This window comes from Apium graveolens, chromosome 2 (genome assembly GCF_009905375.1).
Source record: "Apium graveolens cultivar Ventura chromosome 2, ASM990537v1, whole genome shotgun sequence".
Classification (NCBI taxonomy): Eukaryota; Viridiplantae; Streptophyta; class Magnoliopsida; order Apiales; family Apiaceae; genus Apium; species Apium graveolens.
Window position 1 is genome coordinate 179,669,100 of NC_133648.1, and position 10,192 is coordinate 179,679,291.

General features: G+C 36.9%; 1 non-coding gene across 1 annotated transcript; it reads left to right on the forward strand.

Moving 5' to 3' along the window:
- The first annotated feature begins 2,491 nt into the window (after nucleotides 1-2,491).
- LOC141710117 (small nucleolar RNA R71) lies at nucleotides 2,492-2,598 on the forward strand. The gene has a single exon (XR_012570654.1). It is a non-coding gene; the product is annotated as a small nucleolar RNA R71 (small nucleolar RNA).
- The last annotated feature ends 7,594 nt before the right edge of the window (nucleotides 2,599-10,192 follow it).

Sequence of the window (10,192 nt, forward strand, 5' to 3'; positions counted from 1 at the left end):
TTTAAGTTTAGAGTTATCATCTTTTTAGGTCTCACTATTATGATCTCATCATAATCCATAAAAAGCTTTACTCTAAACTATGGTATATCTTATTTAAACACTTAAATAGATAGAGCCTGTAATAAAAATAAAACAAGTCTTTTATTAAAATCAATTAAATCAAAACAGATTATATAAAAAGTTATTCCTAAATCCTCATACATGATTGGACTTAGGACATATTCCTTTCACACACTGCACTGGGCTCACCCATGAACTATCGGAAATAGGATAGATGATCCATGCATCTAACCATTTAAGAATTTCTTTCTTCACTACCTCCTTCATGATAGGATTGAGTCTCCGATGTTGGTCAACGGTTGGTTTACTTCCTTCCTCAAGCAGAATTTTATGCATACAATAAGAAGGGTTGATTCTCTTGATATCTGCTATAGTGCATCCGATTACTGATTTAAACTCTCTCAAAATTCTCAAGAGCTTGTCTTCATCACAACCTGAAAGTTCAGATGCGATAATAATAGGCAAAGTAGATGCATCACCTAAAAATGTATACCTCAAGTGATCAGGCAGTGGTTTTAGCCCAAGTGTGGGAGCTTCCTCAATAGATGGGTTGAGACGCTCCTGAGAACTTTTAAGCTCTGATAATCCAAGAGACTAGAATGGCAAGTCCAATCTCCTTTTCCACGGAGATGCATTCAAATACTGCAGTTGCTCTTCCCCTTCTTCATCTTCACTATCAGATTCCCTTGTTAAGGCTGTCTCTAAGGCGTCAGTCCTTAGCAATTGATCAAGCTCCGAATTCACTACAGAGTCGACCAACTCTACTTTAAAGCACTCTTCCTCATCAGTAGGGAATTTCATTGCATTAAAAATATTGAAGGTAACGTCCTGATCCTAAACCCTCACCGTAAGCTCACCCTTCTGCACATCGATCAGAGTTCAACCAGTAGCTAAGAATGGTCTCCCCAAGATATTTAGAATCTTCTTATCTTACTCAAAGTCCAGAATAACAAAATTAGCAGGGAAGATGAGTTTGTCCACCTTAACCAATACATCCTCCACTACTCCTCGTGGATAAGTGATGGATCGATCAACCAGTTGTAAGGACATGTTTACAGGTTTTGGCTCAGGCAGACCAAGTTTCTTGAAGACAGACAATGGCATCAGATTGATGCTAGCTCCCAAGTCACACAAGAACTTGTCAAAAGATAAGTTTCCAATAGCGCATGACATCGTGAAGCTTCCTAGATCTTTAAGTTTAGGAGGTAGTTTATGTTGCAGTATAACACATCACTCTTTTGTTAGAGCAACAGTTTCCAACTCCTCAAGTTTAAGCTTCCGAGAAAGAATACCCTTCATGAACTTATAGTAGCTCGTCATTTATTCTAGAGCTTCCGCAAAAGTTATGTTAATATGTAATTTCTTGAAAACCTCCAGAAACTTGGCAAATTGTTTATCGAACTTCTACTTCTAAAGTCTTTTAGGGTATGGAGCAGGCGGATAGACTTGTTTATCTCCTGTATTTTGCTCAGGAATAGTGTTTTCAGTTGAAGTCTTCTTCGTTTCCACTTCGACCCCCTTCTGATCAGTTGTTTACTCAATAATTACATTTTCTGAAGCTGGCAAGGGTGCGAGCGTGCTTGATATGGGCGTGGGCGCGCCCACCTTCTGGAGAAAATTTTAAGATTCTTCATTTTGATGATTTTTAGGGCTAGCAACCTTTCCAGACCTCAAGGTGATTGCCTTCAACTCTTCCTTGACTTCCCTCTTGCCTGGATTAGCTTCTGTATCACTAGGAAGAGTTCCTTGTGGTCGGTTCAATAAAGCATTTGTAATTTTTCCTATTTGATTCTCCAGAGTTTTGATTGAAACCGATTGGCTTTTGCACATCAGCCTCAACTCCTCCAATTCAGATTTTTCATTCGAAGATGGACCTGCACCTCCATGAGATTGTTGTTGCATCTCCTGTGGCTGAAATTGTTGCCTTGGTGAAAATTGTTGCTGAAAACCAGGAGGATTGAAAGGCTACATACCACCCTGATTATTGCTCTAGTTGAAGTTAGGATGGTTGCGGGTGTTAGGATGATAAGTGGCAAGAACTAGTTGTTGTGACCTCTGAAAGTTGCTCACAAACTGAGTTGTAACACTAGATATAGCACATTCATTCGTCTCATGTGAACCTGCACAAATCTCACAAACACTAGTTATCTGATGAACACCATAATTGGTCAGAGAATCGACCTTCATAGTCAACGTTTTGAGCTGAACAGTGATAGCCGTAGCTGTATCCACCTCCAGAATTCCTGCTACCTTGCTTTGTGGTAGTCTCTGAGTTGGGTTCTGATATTCATTAGCGGCCATCATCTCAATTAGCTCATAAGCTTCCTAATAGCTCTTAGCCTATAAAGATCCACCTGATGCTTCATCGAGCATAGGTCTTGACTGCGTTCCCAAACCATTATAAAAGCAATTTATTACCATCCTGGCAAGAATTCCATGATGAGGACACTTCCTAAGCATCTCGTTGTAGCGCTCCCAGGCTTCACATAGAGATTCACCTGATTGTTGCGCAAATTGAGTAAGAGCATTCCTGATTGTAGATGTCTTTTCCATAGGGAAGAATTTAGTAAGAAATTTCTGAGCAAGATCCTCCCAAGTAGCAATAGAACCTGGTGGTAGAGAGTGCAACCAGCTCTTAGCTTTATCCCTCAGAGAAAATGGGAGAAGTTTCAGTTTCACAGCATCTTCCGAAATATTATTGAATTTGAAGGTGTCGCAGATCTCGATGAAATCCCTAATATGCATATTTGGATCTTCCTTTGGAGAACCCCCAAACTGGACTGAATTATGTACCATTTGAATCGTGTCAGGCTTGATTTCAAAGGTATTAGCTGCAATGGATGGTCTGACAATGCTAGACTGAATGTCATTGATTTTTGGTTGAGAATAATATGTCTACGCTTTCGTTTCTGCAGCTGGTTCTCTCATTGCAATGATCACTTCCTTTTCTACTTCTTCCATTTTGTCCTTACGAGATTGAGAACGTGTTCGCATACACGCTCGATTGAATACCTGAAACACACAAACGAAATAAACTTTATAAGAAGAATATTCCTAGTCAGTGAACTTTAACGACCACTGATGACAAGCACATAAACTAAATTTAACACCGATCCCCGGCAGCGGCGCCAAAAACTTGTTCACACAAAACCACACAAGCATACGCGATCAAAAGTAGTATAAGATTAAGTTAAGTTCATTCCCACAGAGACTGGTTTAAATAGAATATGCACTTATGCAACAATATATGGTTATTATTCATTGCTAAGACAAGTATCAATTTTGAGTTGATTAACTAATTAAATTGGGTATACTAGCATGCATTAGCTAAGAGAATAAAACTGATTTACTTATATGAGATAAAACATGGAATTCTAACTTCATTAAATGCTTCATTCAGAGTTTATGCCTTTAATCTTAGCATGTGATGGTGATGATAACTAATTAGATAACATGAAATTAGTATACGCTATCTTTTGATATACGTATACCCTACTACTAAACATCCACAAATAAGATAGAAGTTGAGCTGACACCAATTATGCTTAGACCCTATATGTCTATAAGATTTGAAAACAGAACGGTTTAACGAGCAAGTTATCTATTGAGATTACATAGGGCAACGTAAGATGGTTAACATTACACTATGAATCATGCATGACAACATACATAAGACTATGCTAGCATGGAAAGTTCTAAACCTCTATATCCACTTTTGCTACAATAAATATTAACAAACGACTTAGATGTTAGCTACGCATCTAAGAAGAATAAGTACAACCATACTAGGAAATCATAAATCATCACACACTAACAATTTAGAACAATCAACTATTGAAATCTATAAATAAATCCGCTAGAACCCCATGACAATGATTAGTTCATGATCGAACACATCATCACCATGGGTTCCAATGGAAAAATGATAATAAATAAGTTTAGAATACTACGAGATAATATAAAAGTACTAGGGTTTAGATTAAATAAAAAACAAGCATCCAAAAGCATCACTTAAATCGAAGAATATAAAAGTGAAAACTAAATCTTCTTCTCCTTAGTCGTCTTATGTGCTTTAGGTCTTCTTTATGTTCTCCCTAGCTTTGTTGTTCTTAAAAACATCTTATTTTCTTTATATATATACCCCTAGTTGACCTAGACTCTCGCAATAACCAAATTATAATCAAATCAGGATTCTGCAAAATTTGGCTGGCGCGGGCGCACTTGAACAGGCGCGGGCACGCTCTATGTCTGACAAATGGGGCGCGGGCGCGCTCTTTTGGGCGCGGCGTACCCGTTTTTTGCAAAATTTCTGCAGCTTTCTTCTTTTTGCAGTCTGTCCTTCGTACAAACTTCCACGACTCCTTCCCTGATCTCTTATCAACATATAATCATTTAACAGCTCATTTCTACCTCTGACTAGTGCCCTGTAACGACTCAACACAAAATACATCAAAAACACCAAATACTTGAGTCCAAAACACCAACTTAAGCCGATATGATGTGTTCCAAGTAGATATAAAATCCACTTATCATCCCACTAGCCTCTTATATCTCTATCCAACCCATCAAGAATTTGTTTGGAAAACCGTTGTATTGGAAGAAGGAAAAGAGTTGACTAAATTCATTTTAACATTACCAAGAATGTGAAATCCTTTGGACTCATTCAAGTCAAAAATCATTCTTAAGTTCAATTCAAGATTCGAAAAAAGTGAACGAATCAAAAGTTAACAAAAGTCAATACCAAGGACCTTGATCAAATGATGAACATGGTACACTAGCTTGGGAATCAAAATAGTTCTAACAATCAATACATGAAAAGGTATATAATTTATCGAAGAATCTATGTTTATAAAACTATTACGTGAGGAAATTCATAAGGTATTCTTCGGGTCGAGGAGTCATAAGGCTATCGTGGAACAATAGGGTTACTATTAAACTTTGTACGGGAATTGATAACAAGGTGTCAAGGAGACAATAATAGGATTTCTTGGAAGCCAATAATAGGTTCATCATAAGGTTTGATAGAGCAATATAACAATTTATACTTTATCATAGCATCAATAATATTCTCTATATAATCAAATCAAAGAGAAGGCATAGTTACTTGCCTTAAATCGCTTTCCTGCTTTACTGAAACTGAGTTAATGCCACCTACGATTTCTTTCCCTTTTCTAGCCTGAATGCCTCCGATATCCGAATCTATAATCATATAATAACCCTAATTAGAATCTTGTCAACTCTCGACGTTTCTCTGAACGTCTACTCTCTACCCCAACGTTTGACTTTAATCATTATCATTGCTTTTACCGACTTAATGCATATAAGCAGATAGTCGTCTCTCATGGACGTAAGCACAAATCATGTAATAAAATAAGCACATAAATATATCTCATCGATGAATAACTATAATATCATATACCACTTTTATCCCTTATAATTCTCTCAGAATTTGGGCATGACCCGTTCGTGTCAATTCGCTATCCTTTTATCCATCAATCAACAACCAATCTTTCTTTTCCTTATACACTCTTTTTATACTATTACAATACAAGTAACCATGCAAAACCATTCATGTATAACACATAACCAATTATCAAATCAATAACTCAAAACCCAATACTTTATTCGATTGAGACTATTGTAATACTAAATCTCAATTTCATATAGTTTGAGACTCGACCTTTATACCATATCAACTTACAAAGAGCATATCATTTCAAAATCACTCGACTTAGTATTGTATCAAAATAATCATTTTATAACCGAATTACACAAATAATTCGAACCATGAATCCTATAATTTGAATCAACATTTTGAAATCAAAACTATAATTTTCATCTTAATCAATTTCAACTAATCATTTATAAATCTGCTTTGGTTCTAATATTGTAGAATCTGTATGCTTTTCCAACTGCATACCGAACAAAAATACCTTCATCTGCTTTGGCATCAAACTTTCCATGCTGCTCAGTTTGATTCCTTACAATATAGCATTTGTAGCCAAAAACATGAAGAAAGTTTAGTGTTGGCTTCCTGTTCTTGAACAATTGATAAGGAGTCATGCATTTAGCTTGATTGACCAAAGATATATTCTTATTATAGCTTGCAGTATTTACAGCTTCTTCCCAAAAGTAAGTTGGTAACTTTGATTCTTCTAGCATTGTCCTTGCAGCTTCAATAAGAGATATGTTCTTTCTTTCCACTACTCCATTTTTTGTGGAGTCCTTGCTGTTAAAAATTCATCCATGATTCCATTTTCTTCACAAAACAACGTCATAAAAAAATTCATGAACTCAGTTCCATTATGAATCCTATTCTTCTAAATTTGAGATCAGGATGATTGTTGACTTGCCTTATATGATTGATAATGATTTCACTAGCTTCATCTTTAGATTTGAGAAAACATGTCCAAGTGAACTTTAAGAAATCATCAAAAATCACTAGGCAATATCTTTTCTTTGAGAATGGCAACACATTTACTGGTCCAAACATATCCTTGTGTAGTAGTTGTGGTGGTTCTTCAATTGTAGATTCAAGCTTCTTTTTGAATGATGCCTTGATTTTCTTTCCTTTCTGACAGGCATCATACAGTCCATCCTTTGAGAACTCAACTTGAGGAATGCCTCTTACAAGATCTTTCCTGACTAATTCATTCATAGTCTTGAAGTTCAGAAGGGACAGTTTCTTGTGCCATATCCAACTTTCATCTTGAATTGCTTTGTTGAAAAGACAAGTGATAGAATTTGCACTAGATGAGTTGAAGTTAGCTAGACACACATTTCCTTTTCTCACTTCAGTGAGAACCACATTGTTGTTCTTTTTGTCAGTAACAACATAGGTTTCTGAGTTAAATGTTACTGAGTTGCCCTTGTCACAAAGCTGGCTGACACTCAAAAGATTGTGTTTGAGTCCATCCACTAGAGCAACTTCTTTAATGATGACATTGTCTTTTGAAATCAATCCATATCCCACAGTATATCCTTTGTTGTCATCTACAAAGGTAATACTTGGGCCAGCTCTGACCTTGAACTCAGTGAGCAGGGTAGAATATCCAATCATGTGCCTTGAGCAACCACAATCCAGATACCAAAGATTCTTTATGTTTCCCTGCACACATCAAAATGAAATCAAGATGATTTTGGTACCCAAGTTTCCTGCCTTGTTAGCCTTTTTCTTAGGTTTCTTAGGCTTGTCCTCATTTGACTTAGGTGACTGAGATTCAACCTTGGTCATTAGAGTAGGGCTTTGAAAACCATTCATAATTGCATAATTATCATGCACGGGTTGATTAACATGAAATGACATATTATGTGCAAACATGTTATTCCAGTATGGCATGCTAAATGGCATTTGAGGGATACTATATATAACGACTCGTATATTTTTGTATTATTTAAATGTGTAATTATTGCGTAATTAATTAAATAAGAAGGTGTATATTGATTTTGACAGTTGTGCTTTATTTATTATTATTTACGTGTGATTATTGGTTTGCGTGGATTATTCGTATGATTGTTTGTTGAACCCTATTATTTTTGTTTCGCTTTTAAAAGTGATTTTTTAATGAATATAAATATTTGGATTGTCTCTAAAATTGTTTTTATGATTGTATAATTTCAATAATTACTTTTGGGATTTCATAAAATTTAGAAATCAATATTTCATTAATTATCTCTCTTTAAATGATTTTCTGGTTGCAATTATTTGTAAAATCAGTATTTAATTCCATAATTACTCAAACATTATGATACTCATATTTTATTAAGTTTTTAATATTCTGAGAATTTTGAAATTATTTTGGAAATTTTTGGGATTAAATTCACCTGTGCGTTGTTTCGTTTTATTGTTAAATTGCGGGTATAAATCTCGTTCAAAACTTATTTAAAAATTACGAAACTTAGATTTTGTTACTTTCGGGATATTTATAAATCGTTGGAGTTATTATGAGATTATTCAATGGATTCTCGCGCACGATACAAATCGTTAATTTTATGATTCAGTGTTATAACTTGGATTATAAGCGAAAAATAACCACGTGTCCTTTTTTATTGGACACGCGGCCTAGCAGCAAGAATTGTGGCAACATATTTTTTTACATCATCTCCTCCTCTCTTGTCTCATATCTCTCTGATCTCTCTCTAAATTCTCTCATCTCTCTCTCTTTTGATCTCTATGTTCCTTTCTCTCTCTCAGTTTCTCTTCCATTTTTCCTTTCTCCCCTGTATTCCTCATCCTCGATTCTTCCTTCTCTTCCGGTTCAAGTCAAAGGACTCAGTAGTTAAAGTCGGTCTAAAGTCAAGCTGTGTTAGTTGTAAAGCTTCTCAAGGCAAGTACCGCTGAATAAATCTTTTACAGTTCAATATATATGAATAATTGTTGATTTAATTTAAGTACTGGAACAGAACGTTTTAAGTTACGTATCCCCCATATTTAAATATGTTTTATTAACTTACATTTTGGGGGTAAAGTGACTTCTGAAAATGCCTATCTCTAGATTGTGATTTAAACTGGAAAGATTTTGGAAAGTGTGTTGTGGTATAATTGTTTAAAAGAGATAGGTATAATTGATTTGGAAACTGGATAAAATGGATCATATATTAGATGGTTGCGTAAGAGGCCCGTAACGGCCTAGCGGGTTTGCGTAAGTGGCTAGGTCGGTTGCGCGCCCTATTTAAACCGCTTAGTCCAACGTGACAGAGACCTAGCTAGTCTCTGAGTTCCGGAACAGGTTTGTGGAGGGATGGATTGATGAGCTGTCCCTAGGATTCGTCCAGTTATATATCTGATTTTGGTTTAATAGTTCCCGTAACGAAATAGATGATTTTTTTTCCTGTAATGGAACAGTGGATTTATAAATGAAAATAACATGCTAAAATTGGACTCTGGTATTCACACAGCACACAACCGACGATACATTTTTATAGAGCATGCTAGTTGTTGATATCCAGTTTATATATGTTTTACTTTTTTTCATAAACGAGTTATAATTTCTGTTCCTATACTATTTTCATATACACTGCTTTACTCGTTATTCATATAGTGGTACTGTTGAGCAATTGATTGCTCATCCTTACAGCTTGTTTTGTATATATATGTTGCAGATGTCTAGAAGACCAGTCAGACCAGGGCAGAATAGAGCGTCAGCCCCCTCCGGTCCCGGCTCCTCTGAGGTAGTTTGTAGCAGACCATGAGGTCTGATGAGTTGCTGTAATAATTTAGAGTGACGGGTTGTGGAATAAATTAGTTGTAGTATAGTAACCTAAATAATACTTGAACCTGTATCAGATCTTGGTTTGGGGTCGTGTTTATATAATAATGTTTAATTAGCGGTTTATATTCGTGGTTTGTTATATTTTAGTGACGTCAGCCCCTGACCCCGGGGTTGAGGCCGTCACAGTTGGTATCAGAGCTACAGGTTTAAGTCCCTGATTTAGGTTAAGGATTGAGTCAAAAAGGTAAGGAAGTGTGTCCTAAAGTGTGAGTCAGCAACTCATTTAGAGCAGCAACCCTAAGAGTCAGTCGAGGGTTTCGACGGTGTTACCCTGGCATTTGTTGATGTTTTCACAGAACTGCCTTAACCTCTTTGTGTCTTTCCTGTATATTTATATTGTTGGCACTGGCCCATAGTGATTTCCAGTTCTTCATCCCGGGAGAACAGATCAGATTTGGATAGTTCAGACTCCGAAAGGACTTTAGACATTATAGCTGAGGAGACTCCCTTGCCTCCCCCACCAGCTCCTCCATTTGCACCGAGAGGCATGTCAGGACCTAGTGCCCGTCCTCGTTGGGTATAGAGGTCAGTATCTGCTGTTAGGGACTTCCCTCCAGGTTGTGGTCCTAGTTCTTCCTCCTCGAGACCTCCAGTCCCTCCATCTGCTCCTTCAGGTGCTTATTCCCTGATCCTCTACCATGTTCACCGACCAGTGAACCGGTCTTTCATTAGAGAGCAGAGCCCAGGGTTAGCCACACAGCTTGACCAGATACCAGTTGGACCTTTTCAGGGCATCCCTGCCCCTTCTCCCGATGTTCAGGCACGAGTGCGATCCTTGACTCAGACTGCTGTGGAGAGATCTAGGTCCATTGACCGTTTTATTAGCTTAGAGTTCAGGGCTGTTCAGTACCAGGATCAGG